Here is a 17,040-nt window from a genome sequence, read left to right on the forward strand (position 1 = left end):
GCTTTAACCTTTTCGATCAGCTCTATGTAGTCCGGATCTTTGAACTGGGAAGATTCTAAGTCTACAAGCAACCCATGGCTGGCCTCTAATGTAGCGACTTCTTCTTCGTTGACCCTCGATAAGGCATCAGGAACAACATTGAGCTTGCCACTGCGATGCTCTATTTTAAAATTGAAACTTTGAAGTTTCAATGCCCACCTCGCGAGTCTAGAATGCAAATCTGTCTGTGTCATCAACCATTTAAGCGACGCGTGATCGGTAATCACCGTGAATTCGTGGCCCTCAACATAGGCACGAAACCTCTTGATGCAAATAATAAATAATAGCCGCTAAACACTCTTGCTCCGTGACCGAATAGTTTCTTTGTGCCTTATTGAGTTTTTTTTATACAAAGGCAATTGGACACTCTTCGCCACTCTCAGACTTTTGAACTAGAACACCCCCTACTCCGGTATTGCTAGCATCACAATGGATATAAAAGGGCTTGCTAAAATCTGGGCTACGCAGAACGGGTGCAGAGCAAAGCATTTCTTTTAAGTTATTAAATGCTCGCTCACCCTCTACGCTCATCACAAACTTTTGTCTAGGTTTTAGTAGATCGGTTAAGGGAGCTGACACTGCAGCGAAGTTACTTATAAATTTTCGGTACCAACCGACCATGCCAAGGAATCTCCTCAAAGCTTTCAAAGTCTTTGGCACTGGAAAATTCGTCATGGCCGAAATTTTATCAGGGTCGGTACGCACTACGCCTTCCCCTACTATATGGCCTAAATATTTGACACTTTTCATGCAAAAATTGCTCTTTTCTACGTTCAATGTCAAACCTGCTGCTCGAATGCAACTTGCCACCGAACTCAAAACCTTCAGGTGACTGTTGAAACTATCTGAGACGATAAGCAAATCGTCCAAATAAACAAAGACCTCGTTCCTAAGTTCAGCCGGTATTACCTTATCCATCAGCCTAGTCATCGTTTGCGAAGCATTCGTGAGCCCAAATGGCATCACTTTATACTGATATAACGGTTTACCAGGTATGGTGAATGCCGTTTTGTCGCGTGACTGAGGCTCTAAGGGGATTTGCCAATAGGCATCTTTAAGGTCGAGGCTAGAAATCATGTTCGCCTTGGGTAGCCGACTGAGAATTCCGTCTATTTGCGGCAAAGGATATGCATCCTTTCTGGTTACTGCATTGACTTTTCGGCTATCCAGACAAAGACGCACCTTTCCTGGCTTCTGCACCAGCACGACCGGTGAAGACCATGGACTATCGGACTCCTCAATTACCCCAAGTTTGAGCATACGGTCTACCTCTTCATATAACAATTTCTCGACCGCCGGTGAAACCGGAAAATGTCTCTGCTTTACGGGTTTCGCCTCTCCCACATCAATAGAATGCGACAAAAGACTTGTTTTTCCTAGACCAGAGACTGCAAAGGAAGGGAACTTGTCAATCACGGCTTGCAATTGTATTCTTTGACCATCAATTAGAATGTGAGAATCACAAGTCAATTCCTCAACCCGCATAGCCGGTGGCAATAGCTCAAAAGAGGACCAAAAATCAATGCCCAAATAGAGGTCTTGACTGAGCGAGGGAATTATATACATCTCGAAATCCTCTGTTTTTCCTTCGTACTGTACTGGTGTCTTTAAACGTCCTATCACATTTTGCCTTTGCCCATCAGCTGTGTTCACTGTACTTGCACCCCTCTTGAACGGAACTCGACCTTTAATTATTTGCTCGGCCAACTTTCCGCCTATAGCGCTTATGGATGCCCCCTTATCTAACAGTCCTATTACAACTCTGTCAAGCAAACGAACCTCTGCATAGGGCCGTCTGTCCAAGCTCTTATAGCGGATTGCGTATATGTCCTTCGCTGACTGCCAATACCCTTTGATCCTTTTTGCATTTCGAGAAGGTTTCTTATAAGGTCTAATTTTAGTATTTGAAAATTCTGTGTTTCTTATGAGTTGCGGCCAGAAAACTGGTGGCTTTCCCTCAACCCCTGGTCCACAATCGTTTAATGCTGATTGACAACGGAATTCGCTGGTTTGTTGCGAAGAACACACGGCTGTTGTCGAGAACGTGAGTTCAGCTCCGCGTTTTTTTGACACTTCGGACAGGTATGTTTGTAGGTGTTTGGAATACCGCATCCATAACAGAATATTTTCCGCCTCTCCTTACAATCATGATAGCGGTGTCCCTCTTGCCTGCAATTCCAGTACACGAGACCTATAGCATCCACCTCTACTACCTGGTCAGGATCCGAAAACTCCGAAGCTTCATCTGATAGATACCCCTGCACAAACTCCGACACCTGTTTCCGAAAGGGAACTGGCTTCTGATAACCGTAGGTACGCTTCACGTCTTCAAGGAAACCTTCCCTGCGACGGCAAATATCGCGAAGCTTTTGAACAGAATCGATGGTAACATTCAGCAACTCATGCCTTATTTCCGGTCGCAAATTCCGTCGAAGAGTTTCAATCAGGTCCTTTTCTGCCATCGGTACTTCCAGACAGTCGGTGATCTGCACAATGGCGTCGTAGAAAGCGTCAAAGCTTTCTTTTTCTTTCTGCTTCCGGTCTCGAATCGTTTCCCTAAGATCCACATCTGTGCGCGTATCTCGGAACTGCTTGCGTAAAGCTTCCGTCAGCAAATCCCACCTAGAGCTGTCTGAGACCTTGTGGAATCGCCAATAATATTCGCGAGCTTATCCCTCAAAGAGAACACTGGCATTCCCACAGAGCAAGTCAAATCGCGAGTTAAGAGTTTGGCGTGTTAGCGCCTCCACACGATATAAGAATTTATCTACACTTAACCCGTCCTGATCACCATTAAAACGCAACTTCCAACTGCTTATAATTTGGCCGACCTTGTCAGGACGACTCCCCAAATCAGAGCTTGAAAAGGCTGAGATGGGCCGGTCTGGAATATCAATATCTCCTATCTCTGACGAAACTCTAAAATTATGGCTGGATTCGGCTGGCCTGAGTGGCTCTTGCATCTGCGCAGCTACATTTGTTTGGATCATTGCCCCCATCCGTTCGGTTAGCTGAGTTAATAGGTCATTCTGCATTGCCTTTAATTGCTGCGCAACGATGTTGGCGATCACCTCAGCTTCAGTGCCACTAGTTGGCTGTTTCCCATTAGAACTGGCTGGAGCTTTCGGCTTGACACCTTCTCCCTTGGGCTTGCAACCAGGGCAACTGCCCTTGGCCTTGATGAGATTGTCAATACAATCTTTGTGGAATTCGTGGGCGCATTTTGGCCGTCCCACTTGGTCTGCTGACAACGGCCTGTCGCAAAGCGCGCATTTGGGCGATCCTGAAGCCTCAGACTCCATTGCTGCGTAGGAAAATAATAACTAATTTTCGTTTGAACAACTCGAATATATCCAGCCTACGAATAACAACAGACAACCAGAAACCCGCAAAAAAAAATATATAAAAGAGTTTCACACCCGATTTCGTATGAATACAATCAAAAATAAATCAAATTAAGGTAATTGTTTAAAAACTTATTCACGTTCCATCTACCAGATCGCGGAGGGCTCTTTGATCCCCACAAGCTCGAATTAACGGACCGCTTGAATTTTAAAATGGGGCTCCAAATGTTTAATAAATTAGATGAATTATAACTAGTAAATTAGATAAATTATAATTAATAATATAAGAATTATAAATTGTATACAAAAATAAATAGATAAAATCAATTCAAATAACTCAACAAAATCTCAATATCAACAGTCTGGCCAGCAAGCTTAGCTAATTGCTTGCAATAATAATGCACTTTTATACAACCAAAAGGTTTCGATCAGCACAAAAAGGGATAATAAAAACACAGAGCTTTGTCTCGCCTATCAGCGACAACAAAAACAAACAATGTCCGCCGTGGTCAGATTGTAACGCGAAGCTTTTCGCTCTCTGTTATCCAAGCGACAGATTATTGCACTCTGAGATAAATGTCGGGCATATGCCTCTTGTCTCTATCGGTGGCCTGAGGTTTATTTAAAAACATTTTTACTCAGTAATTCCTATGCGAATATTTGACAAATGGATATGTGCAACTTGTGGGATTTTTCTTCGCGAGCCTTTGGTGATGCCTGTCATCCGTGGTCAAGTGTCCCGCTTTTCGTAAGCAAGTCCACTTGCATGTCCTATGCGTCTGACTTGCACCGCCTCGAGCTGCGACGTGTAGAGTATACACAAATAGGTTTGCTTCGGCTAAAAAAAACTGTCGGCAGTGGTCGGCTTGATGATGATCATCCGTTTTCCTATGCTTCCGAACACCTTTAAAGTCGAAAATGATATCCTAACGACTGGAGCAACCTTAGCTAAGTACATATATGTAAACACACCTATATACCAGCCCACCCCTTGGTCCTTAGTACTCGCAGCAAAACGAATGTATGTGTGTGTGTAAGTCACATTAAAAATGTGGCCCCACACGTTGGGCGCCAATCATAATTTTATTAATTATTCTTTTATTAATTATAACTGTAACGAACCGCTACACTTATAAAAACTCTAGGCCAGATGTTACCTCGAGATGCCAGCGCACGCGATAAGTTATTCTCCGGCTCTGGCTCTTCGGCTATGGGTGTGATGGTCTTGCCGACATCTCGGAATGCCTATTCCTAATAAAATTCCGATATTCGCGTGCCTCACCAATCTAACCGTTATGGAGAATATCACACACATCATGTTGCTGGACCTTTCTTATATACTCCCTTTCCGACTAATCTGCCCCTCTCGCCTCCCACGATGTTCTGGAGGTCTTGGTCATGCCCACCCTACCAATGGTCGCTCTTGCCCTCATCGCTTAACAGCCTGAGCGACCCCTTTTTCTTTTCAAGTGCACTCATTCATTGCAGGTCAACGCCAGCCGCGGCCAACACTAATAACTTTTAGCACATTATAAACATTTTAATTATAGCAAAATACAAACATAACTTATTCTAAGATAGACGATAAAAAATCTCATGCGAATAGACGACAATTTAAAAATTACAAGATTAAAGACTTTTGGGACTAAAACTGATGAGCGATTACGCAAGTCCCCTTGGTGGGCTTTGCCTAAATTATTAATGGTATGATTTTCTTGTCGTGCTTGCTAATATTGGGGTTTCTTCATGGACATTTCAAATTCAAATTTTAAGTAAAATTAGTCAGACAAATTTTGTCGACTGGCAAATTAAACAAAACTCAAAGCGAACGAAGAGCTTGGAATCCACGCGATCGAGCTTTCTTCCGCTCATGTTTTCCCGGTTCGCTCAGATGTTGTCGTAAATTTTTTTCTCTGCTTCTTGCTCATTCGGCCATCCCTTCTGATCTTTCCTTCTTAAGTCTCACCCTCCAATTTATTACATTTCCTTCCTACTCCCTTTCTTTTATGTAATGAATGTATGAAAATTTGGACTCACCACTGTTTCAAATCCATCGACGAAAGCGCTTTCTTCGGGATGATGCTGAGAGCTCTGAAGGGGGAAAGAAAATGCAATAAAAAGAAGAGGGGAAAGGGCGACACTCAAACCGACACAGCAAAAAAAATGTAAAAAAATTACTTTCGGGGCTGGCTGAAATTTCGATCGCGGCTTCAACGCATGCTTGCTTTTTCTTCTTTTTTTTTTCTTAGCTAGCTGCCTAAGGCACTATTACACCCACATATTCACAAGCAACAACACAAAAAAAAAACCATGCTTACACTTAAATTTGCTTAAACTATGTTCTAGCCGCCAACTAACTCGCGGGCAGCAACTGCAGGCTTTCACCGACGCGTGCGGCGGGTGCAAAAAAAACGTTTACTTTCGCGTAAATTGATCTTTTTCTCTAAATTCTTCTTTTCGCGACGGAGCGCAACGAAGGCTACTGGCGTGATCCGATCCGTGTAGGAGACTGAAAGCTCCTGCTTTTGCGAAGCCCCGCCTCTCTTTACCCACGCAAACGATAGCGGCTGCTTTTACGGCTCAATTTAAACTTTGCTGTCGTAGGTCGGGATTTTGTAACTTCTAAAACCGTGGATATCTAAATTAGAACTCTCTTCTCCTTTTTCTTGCTCAAACACACGGCCGGTACCGCCTAGGGTTATGGGGTCAGACGCAGCTGGTATAATTTGGGTCAGGTTAGGTCGAAAATGTATATATAAAATTAATGCTTGATTTCCAATGCTGCTGCCGCCGCCTTTTCCGCTTGGCCGCCGAATTTCTCGCTTTCGTTTGGCACCATGATCCACATCCGTTTCTTTTCCTTTCCTTCCCCAGCGCCTTCTCGGGGACTTTCCGAATCGCCTTCCGCCGACCGCCTACAATAATTTCCCCGGCTGAACTCAATTTTCTAAACATTCCCTTTTCTATCAAAACTCACCAGTCTAGGCACGATCCAACCGAAAATTGAACAAGTAAAAAATTTCCCTTTTGGGTCACTCGCGAACTGACTTGAGTTGACTGCGTCTATACGCTGCCGCTGCCGAAAAGGAAAAGAAAGCATCCGCCGCTGCCGACCCGCCGGTAACCTCGATCGTGGGGCATGGTGAATTTCTAGGGCCGCTTGACATTTGCCGCTGTTATTCTCCTAGACCCACCAGCTACCTATAAACCCTTTCTAGGCCTGTCACAGGTGGCGCCACCGCTGGGTTTTATCGGACCCACAGATGGAGCTACCAAACCATCTAGCATTTTAGACAAGCGTTTCAGGTTACGGCAAAGAAACTCCCAGATGCGGAAGGAATCTGCAACGAAGCGGGGAAACGAGCAAGCGCATGGCTCGACTCCAAGGGACTCGCCTTGGCAGCGCACAAGACTGAAGCAGTCCTGATAAGTAGCAGGCAGAAAGTGGAGGCAGCTACTATCAAAATTGGAGAAGCCACAATTACATCGCGTCCAAGCCTAAAATACTTGGGCGTCATGATCGACCACCGGCTTTCTTTCAAAGAACATCTAGCGTACGCTAGTGGCAAGGCAAGTAGGACCGCGGCCGCGATCTCGCGAATTATGGCGTACACTCGGGGACCAAGGCAACCAGGACGTAGATTACTGGTTAGTGCTGTCACATCGACGCTGATGTACGCTGCTCCCATATGGGCTCGAGCCACAAAAAATGGAAGTTATATGCAAGACGGCGACTCCGTGCAGAGATTGTGTGCACTACGGGTATGCTGTGCGTTCCGCACGGTATCGCATGACGCGGCGCAGGTAATATCGGGAGGCATACCGATTGATCTGCTGGCAGTGGAATCAGCTAACATCCGCGCAGGCAGCACAGGGGTCGCAACTGCAGAATCCGTACGGAAAAGGTGCAGAGAACTCACCATTGCTAAGTGGCAAGAGAGGTGGGTAAATAGTAGCAAAGGACGATGGACGTATAAGCTTATCCCAGAACTGCAGAGATGGCTGGGACGGAAGCATGGACATGTGGACTACTACTTAACGCAACTGTTGACGGGACATGGATGCTTTAAATACTATCTGAATAGGTTTAAGCATGAACGTTATCCGCACTGCCCACTCTGCGAGTCGGATAATGAAGACGCAGAACACGTGTTTTTTGTCTGTCCGAGATTCGAAAATGAAAGAAGAGATCTGAGCATAAGGGTTGGGAGGACGCCAGCCGCTTGTAACCTGGTTGACATTATGCTTGAATCAGAAGTAAATTGGTCTGCGGTATGCAACATGGCCACAATAGTACTCAAAAAACTGCGCATCGCAGAAAGACTGCGAAATTCCAATAGGATAGAATCCTAGAAAGCCCTAAGGGCATTCCCCCCCCCCCCGGCGAAGTAATACCTAACGGCAGTACCGCCGGTGAAGCGGGGAGGGGGTGGAGTTTTTACTGGGTTAGAGTCCCAGACTTCGGCAAGCTAGTTCAGCTCCGAGTTGGCTTTCGATGCTTTAAACCACCACTAACACAAAAAAAAAAAAAAAAAAAAAAAAAACACACAATCACACACAACGTCAGCAGAACCAGCTCATCGTAGGGCAAGCTGGAAAAAGCTCCCTGCCATGATAGACCGAGACCCTACATGTAGATGTCGTGTTGGTGCGGCACCCAGCGTAGGAATGTACTGCGTACATTTGAGCGTTGCTGCTAGCTGACGACTGCTACCCGCTACGGGTTGCACTTGTCGATCGGCGCTCAGCAGTAGCATACATCTAAGGGCTGCTGATCGAACTCCTTGGCAAGGAGTCCGGGACCGAACGAGGGACACCAGTTCTGCACGGCAGAGGTCTTCCTGGTGCCAAAGGTCAAGGAGCAGACTGATTGCCAACCCCCCCGCTAACGCGGTACACCATGAAACGGGGCTCTGGCGACCGAGTAGAGGCGGTATAACCTCCACCGGAAAGTCGTGGGGAAATCCGCGGCCACCGGTGGAAACCTCGACCCGCGCACACCGATCTTATCGCCAAAAACCCACGTAGCGTCTGACCCATACTGGGCGGCTGCGTGGTCTGCGTCTGTGCCATATTGGCCGGCAGTCACATCACCTGGCAGCAGGTATAAAATGCAAACAACCTGGCAGTAGGTTTAAAATGCAAATAACCTGGCAGTAGGTATAAAATGCAACAAATGAAAGGAATGTCGACAAAAAACGATACTACTCCAGGTGGCAACCACACAAGTGGAAATCCACCCGTGGGAACCCCCACGGCCAGGGCACGGATTCTGGAGGCCCTAAGTCCCATTCCCAACAACAAACCTGGCGAGACGGTGGCGAACTTGGCCGTCTCGACAGTGAATGCACCAAGTTTAAGCAGGAGGAACGAAAACAAAGGTACGGAAGCAGCCGGAGCGTTCAAGAGCAGCTCGAAGTTTCTTAGGTCACCAGTCCTGGAAAAGCCCGCGGGCCAGCCGTCCACGCGGGAAGATGATAAGTTACAGGACGCGGCCAAGCGCCAAAGAGACCCAGGCAGCCCAACCAGTGGGCAAAGAACTGCCTCTGCTAAGAGGCCCAAAGAGGACCAGGAGCTCACTGGACCAGAACAGCTCGCGGAGATTGGAGCGCTTCTCGACGAAGTCCTCCACCTCACGAGCGTAATGCAGGTGCGTCACATCAATGTGACCATGAAAGCGATGTTCTCGAGGATGATGTCCCTCCAAGAAGGTGCAGTGATCTCCTTCAACCGAGTTGGAGACTCCCACCAGCAAAAAGAGCCCACGGAGTGCAACAAATGCAAAGGCCCTCTCCGTAACAGCGAGAGCAAGGAGCAACAGACTCCGGTTTGTCTTTAAAAGGACAACGCCGCTCAAACGGAGTTCTGGCGAAACGCGACACAAGGCACCATGGTCACCAGCGCGGCGCAAACAGACCCGTGGCGAAGGCTAAGCCAACCCGTCACGGTGCTAAACGGGGGAGAGCCCCCGACTCCACCAGCGCAATCGTCTGCGCGAAGAGCGCCAGCGGGATCCCAGCGGGAAAAGAGGAGAAAACCACATGAGGAGCATGCCAAAAACCGAGGTCCCGAGAAAAAACAGCCGCGGGAGGCAGCGCTGGAAAGGACGATGGTAAGGACGCGACCACCGCCTGGAGAAAGGCTGCTCCAAAAAAGCGGGCGCGAAAGCCTCACCGCCCGGACGCCCTTATAGTGGAGGCAAATGGCAAGACCTATAGCGAAGTCCTAGCGATGGTAACCCGTAGGGTCGACGGCAAGCTGCAAAGCCTCAGCACCCGTGTAAACAAGGTCAGGCGCACAGCGATCGGGAACCTTCTTCTGGAGCTCAACAGAAGCGAGGACACCAGCACGGAGGCAATAAAAAAAAGCCTTGAGGCGGTTCTAGGAGAAGCGACTGCGGTGCGAGCGCTATCCGAAAGCGCGAGGACAAGGACGGTGGTGATTAGCGACCTTGACCCGCTAGTTGAGGCCGAAGATGTCACCAAAGCCCTGGTGGACCAATTCGCCGTGAACGCCGAATCGGTCAAATTGAGGAGTCTACGTCCGTCACACAGAGACACCCAGACGGCAGTAGTTGGACTGCCCAGCAGAGACGCAGAAGCGGTTCTCTGCAAGGGTAAAATCAAGTTAGGATGGTCTATCTGCAAGGTGAAGGAGAGGGACTCGCAGCCCAGGTGCTACAAGTGCCTAGAGATTGGGCACATTGCTATAAAGTGCCATAGCAAAATGGACAGAAGTGGGTGCTGCATTAAGTGCGGCAAGACGGGGCACAAAATCGCACAATGTTCCAACGAGAGCGTATGCTTTATATGCACCGACGAAGGACCGAAGTCGAGGAACCACCAAGCAGGAAGCAGGCGGTGTCCTCACGCCGCAAAAAGAGCCGTAGCCAAACCCCGCGAATGGAAGTGATCCAGATAAACCTGAATCACTGCCGGGCTGCGCAGGACTTACTCCTGCAGTCAGTGAGGGAATGTAAGGCGGACCTGGCTGTTATCAGTGAACCCTACAAAGTCAAAGACGACGGCGAATGGATAACGGACACATCGGGCAAGGCCGCGATATGGCTGTGCAAAAGAAACGGCAAATATTTTCTGGACGTGCACAAGGGCCCGGGTTTCGTCCGAGCTCGTATAGGCGAAATGTAGGTCTACAGCTGCTATCTAGCACCTAGCCTCTCCATGACGGACTTTAGCCATGCTTTGGACACGATCGACTTCGACGCAAGGGGCCGTTACCCCGCTATCATCGCAGGCGCCTTCAACGCGTGGGCCGAAGAATGGGGGTGCCCCAGCAGCAACATAAGGGGGCAAACCCTACTCAATGCCTATGCAACGCTAGACGTTACGCTGCTAAACGAAGAGACGCAGGAGACTTTCAATCGGGCTGGAGCTGGGTCTAACATAGACCTCACATTTGTGAGCTCCGCGTTAGTCCGGCGCTCTCACTGGAGAATCGGCGACTTCTTCACGGCCAGCGACCACGAGGCAATCCTGGGCACAGTGGGCACACGGCCAGGACCAGGAACCCGCAACAGAGCAGTCAAGGGCTACCGCCAGGAGACGCTAAACGCCGAGGTGATGAGCAGGTGCCTCGCCGACTTGCACTGCTCCACGGAAGCAGACGCAAACACCAACGCGGACGCGATAGCAGCCAGCTTGGAGGATGCGTGCAGGACAGGGATGCTGATGCGCAAACAATACAGTAGAGACCACGAGCCGGTACCTTGGTGGAACTCGGAGATAGCGACCCTCAGAAAGACCTGCCTCAGAGCCAGAAGAGCTCTTTAACGGTCAAGAAGGACCGACAGGGCCGAGGCCGCACACGCCGCCTTCAAGCAAGCCAGGAGGACCCTGAAGCACGCCATCCTGGACAGCAAACGGGAATGTTTCCTGAAGCTGTGCGACGCAGCCGAACAGGATCCGTGGGGTGGGGCCTACAGACTCGTGGTAAAGCGAGTAAGCGCAGGCAACCGCTCTCCAACGGACCCTGAAACACTTAGCTAGTTCGCACACTGTTTCCTTCGGGTAGCGCCAAGGAAAGCATGCAGCACGAAACGGCGCCTTGCTGAAGCAGGACGCAGCCTGCAGAACAACAAAGCCCCAGGTCCCGACGCAGTGCCCAACAGAGCAATGAAGCTGGCGCTTGGGCTTCGGCCGGGCACTTTCGCGGACCTCTACAACGCCTGCCTGCGCGAGGGAACATTTCCCCGGAGATGGAAAGTACAGAAGCTGCTTCTACTCAACAAACCTGGGAAGCCGCCTGGTGAAGCTTCCTCCTACAGGCCAATTTGTCTGCTTGACACTGTTGGCAAAGTGTTCGAGAACCTCATCTCGAAACGGCTAAACCTGGCCGTAGATGCGGCTGGTGGCCTATCCCCCACCCAGTTTGGTTTCCGGAAAGGAAAGTCCACGCTGGACGCGATCCGAATGGTCACCGGGACAGCTGCGGAAGCCATACGCGGGAAGCGTTGGAAAGGCGGCACGAAGAAGTACTGCCTTCTGGTCACGCTCGACACCAAAAACGCGTTCAACACGGCGAACTGGACGAGGATCATGCAGGCACTAAGGCGGCTACGGATCCCGGAGTACCTCACCAGGATTGTCGACAGCTACCTCGGCGAAAGGGTGCTGCTTTTCGTTACGAGCGACGGCCCGAAAGAGTACTTCGTTACTGCTGGGGCTCCACAAGGATCGGTCCTGGGCCCCCTGTTGTGGAACACTATGTACGACGGAGTGCTGAGGCTTCCCATGCCTGCAAACGTCCACGTGACTGGCTTCGCGGACGACGTCGTCATCACGATCGTGGCCAAGACGATAGCCGAAGTGGAGGACATGGCCAATACTGCGGTGAGGAAGGTGGAGTCATGGCTGTCACTTGCCGGGCTCCAACTCGCGGCACATAAAACAGAGGCCGTTCTTATAAGCAGCCGGCAACTCGTCGAGACGGCCAAGCTGACGGTCGGAGGGGTTGACATAGTCTCCCAAAGAGCCGTAAAATACCTAGGCGTCATGATAGACACCAGGCTGTCCTACAAAGAGCACCTAGAGTACGCCAACAAGAAGGCCGCAGCGACCGCCAGATCGCTCGCGCGGATTCTCCTGAACACAAGGGGCCCAAAGCAGGAACGGAGGAAACTCATAGCGAGCGTCGTCACGTCCCAAATACTTTATGCCGCCCCGGTATGGGCTAAAAGCCGCCACGACGCCCTCGTACATGAGTGGCGTGGCTCGCACGCACAGACTATGTGCAACAAGGATACCCTGTGCCTTCCGGACAATCTCCGAGGAAGCGGCGCTGGTCATAGCTGGTCTAGTTCCGGTGCAAGAACTGGTAAGAGAGGCAGTAGAAGTGGAGGAAACGGTCACGACCACGGACGACCAAACTAGGCGCGAGGCAAGACGGCCCGCGAGAGAGAGATCCATCTCTCGGTGGCAGGAGAGGTGGGATTCCGCAACCTCTGGACGCTGGACCCACGATCTCATTCCCGTCTTGAGTCCGTGGCTGCAAAGGAGGCACGGGCAGGTGGACTTCTACCTGACCCAGATCCTGAGTGGGCACGGATGCTTCCGGTCGTACCTGAAAAAGTACGGACACGACACGAGTGACGGATGCCCATCCTGCGGCTCTGGAATCGAGGAGAACGCACGCCACGTCCTATTCGAGTGCGTGCGGTTCGTAGAGGACAGGACCGCCCTGGAAATAGCGACCGGTGTCAGCAATAGCCCCAGCACGCTAGTGCCAAACCATGCTAAGAGGCCAAATGGAGTGGGACGCGACGACCAAATTCGCCGCGTCTGTAATGCGAAAACTCAGGATAGCTGAGAGAGAGAGGAGAGGCCTGGACACGTAAGCTGCCGCCGTTGTGCGAAGCATTGCTTTGCGGTCGTACCGCAGAACATCTGCAGTTTACGTCCATTTATTTTCTAAATGTATATTTATAAGTTGTAGAAATAAAGTTACAAAGGAATAAAAAAAAAAAAAAAAAAAAAAACACAATCACTTGCAATACAAAGTATATATTTTTTTTATATTTTTGATTGATATGCCTTTGAACACCGGATGTGTAATACCAAAAAAAAATTATTCATTTTATTTGAGTAGGTGGTTTGATGATTTTTTTTTTGTGATAAGGCCTAGTATTCAACCTAACAAAAACTGGACCAAAAAAATACTAATTTCAAGATATTATTCCTTAAGGGTCCAGTGTGGATTAATGTGGTAATATCCACTTTTATATATACGTTCACACTGGCTTGAATAAAATCCATAAATTGTAAACAACAAATAAAATGGATACTGCACTTCTAAAAAGAATAGAAACGAATGCTGTAATAGCTACTGTTGTTACAGCATTAGTTATCAAGGACGAAGACAAAAAGAAGCGACCAAGATCTTGTTGGGTTAATCCGTATTTGGATGAACGTCTTAAGAAAGGACGATTTTTAACTGATGTAAGATGTACAACAAGAATAGACTACATTATAAATATCTTCTTTCACAGTTGGAAAACCTAACACAAAATCCGTCGCTTTTTTTTGAAAACTTTCATATGAGTATGGTCCATTTCCAAGAATTGTATGAAAAGTTGAAGATAATTCTTGTTCCAAAAATGTTTTCTCGTTCTGACTCTATTCGCCCCCACGAAAAATTGGCCTTAGTACTTGAGTAAGTTGTTCTGCAAATCGAGAGTACTATTCACGAAATTTTTAACCTAGGTATCTAGCTTCGGGTGATATTAAACGTCATATTGCTTCATCTTATCGAATAAGCAAACAACGTGTAGGACCGATAATTGATTTGGTGTGCACTGAAATATGCAAGCAACTTAAAAATGAAGTGCCTCCCTGGACCAAGGAAACGATGCTGAAAAATGCCGATGATTTTGAAAATGTGTGGAATTTTCCTAACTGTGTAGGAGCGATTGACGGGAAACATGTTCCCATGAAGGCCCCACCTCAAAGTGGCAGCGTATTCTTTAACTATAAGGTAGTTTTAATTACCTGAAAATATCTTTTTGGGATTTAACTAACTGTTTTTTTCTTGAAGGGATTCCACTCGATTGTAATATTGGCTGTTAGTGACGCTAATTACAGATTCACTTATTTGGATATTGGAGCGTATGGAAGTGAAGGAGACATGAACGCATTTTCTCATTGTAAGCTTGGCAAAGCGATCCTTCTGGACCAGTTGGACTTTCCAGATGACAAGCCACGAAATGAAGTTATGGTGCCATATTACTTGGTGGCAGATGATGCATTTCCATTGTCTAAGCGAATTATGAAGCCGAATAGCTTGAGAAACTTAACTAAAGCTGAGTTAGTTTTCAATTATCGGCTTAGCCGAGCGCGAAGAGTCGTAGAAAGTGCATTTGGCATACTAAGCCATAAGTGGATGGCCGTGCACAGAACTCTCATGTGCCATCCAGATAGAGCTAAAAATATTGTCGCTGCCTGTTGCTTACTCCACAATTATGTCCTTAGAAGATGTCCATTGGACTATAATATTATTGAACATATCAATACAGTTCTTCACTCTTTGCCTGCTGAATTCACTCAATTTCGTGGCAGAGTACAGGAATATCCAAAATATGTAAGAGATAGCGTAAAGAAGTATGTTAAGGTACATGTCGTTGGCAAAATAAATAAGCTGGTCATAAGTCCTAGTTATTAAAAAGAAACTTTTCGAATTTGCGTCTTTTTTTAATTTTTCTTTATTTAACAATATACTCCTTGTTTAGTGCTTTCAGGGATTCCTCGTGAATCAAACTGCTAACCTTAATTACGGTTAGCTGCGCCTGTTGATATGGCATGTCTGTCCCAGTAGCCAAGTGCGGATGCAAATGGTGAAAGAACCTTCTGATTTTGTAGGTTGATCTGTGTATCAATAGTTTCCTTTGATTCCTTCAAGTATCCGCCGAGCATTTCCACTAGAGCCATGTTTTCATTCGTCTTCGGTTTTCCCTTGCCCGATTTCGCTTTTTGTTTCTAAGAATGGATCGGGGTTTATAAAAGTCCGATAATATTAAAATATTGCTTTCATATTCATAATTGCTTTTCGGCGTTGATGCAGAACTTCTTGAGACTTCATCGTCGAGAAAATCAATGGACTCGTCGTCTTCGGTGAAATTTTTGTCGAATGTTCTAAAAAATTGGAACTTCATATCTTCTGTGTAACTCATATAAAGGATAAAGGACTTACGTTCTCTTTGTGGAAAACTCGGGCAAGAAGGACATGCGGTCGCCAAACTCCCACTGAACTTTCGGTTGGGACTCCAAAGCGACCCCGCCATCTGCACCACTTTTTTGGAATCGTAGAGAAGCCTGCTTACGATGGTACCTATAACTCTCTCGTAGAGAGGTCCACGCATCCTTGCATTCAATAACTTTTTAAAAAAAATAATGTTAGATAATTATCCGTGCTTATTGATAATAACGTACCAGTTTTATCTAAAGTTTCGGCAATGAATTCCCAATCCGCCCTGACAGCGTTAATGTCGCTATGCTTCGGGTTAGTGAGGTCCCAAATTGAGCCATGGTTCTTAACGCAATGAATTAGCAAATTCTTTTCATCACTTGAGAACCCCTTGGTGTGCTTCCGTCGTTGCGAAATCATTTTGTTGGAATTTAACTTAAAGTGACATTACCCGGTCGTCTATCGAAAATGCTCAATAGCTCCAGAAATATCTAAAATGAATTATTTCTTGAGCGGTATTTTAGTATTTTTTTTGGGAGGCATGAAGACTGCCGCCCAAAAACTTCAACAAAAATTTTGCAACCAAAAATTTTGTGACGTTTTTTTTATATGAAGTTTTGGACGACTTTTTGTTAGGTTGAATACTAGGCCTAACGAAGAAATAAAGGGTTTTAAATTTATTGGCTGAGTGGGTGATAACAGTATGCTTTGAGAAAAAAATGTGATTTAAATTCACAACTGCGCAATAAGTGTGTGATACAAAAATTTTCAGTACCCTCACCCCCTCCCGCTTTCGCTCTCCCTCCCGCTCACCCCAATATTAAATACGATTTTTTAATTTCACCACAATATGAAATATTAGTATTTTAATTTATTTCCATTTTTTTTTTTTTTTTAATATTTTGAGGACAATAAACATTATTAAGTTCGTGATTATTATTATTATTTCGATCTGCTGCTGCTGATGCTGTATCTTCAGCCATCGCAACATTGATGCAGTCTATATAACAAGAAAAGATTATTTGAAATATTACAATTGCAAGATAGATTAACAAAAGCAATAAAAAAATATAATAGTAATGTTAATATGATAGACATATTTTGGTACAAGTGGTGTTTTTGAAACGCCGCCGTTGTCTGCTGCTGCTGAGGCTGGTTCTTTGGTGCTGGTTGTTGTTTGTGTTGTTGTTGTTGTTGTGTTGTCTGCTGCTGCTGCTGCTGCTGATGAGTCTGGTTCTTTGATGCTGGTTGTTGTTTGTGTTGCTGCTGCTGTGTTGTCTGCTGCTGCTGATGATGAGGCTGGTTCTTTGGTTCTGGTTGTTGTTTGTGTTGTTGTCGGGGGTTGTGGTGTTGTTATTGTTGTTGTTGCTGTTGTTTGATTTGAAGTGATTTTAGCGACTGCGCATACTAACAGTAATAGGAATACGTGAAAATGAATTTTTTTTTGTTTTGTGGGAAATGC

Source organism: Drosophila subpulchrella, unplaced genomic scaffold (genome assembly GCF_014743375.2).
Source record: "Drosophila subpulchrella strain 33 F10 #4 breed RU33 unplaced genomic scaffold, RU_Dsub_v1.1 Primary Assembly Seq79, whole genome shotgun sequence".
Classification (NCBI taxonomy): domain Eukaryota; kingdom Metazoa; phylum Arthropoda; class Insecta; order Diptera; family Drosophilidae; genus Drosophila; species Drosophila subpulchrella.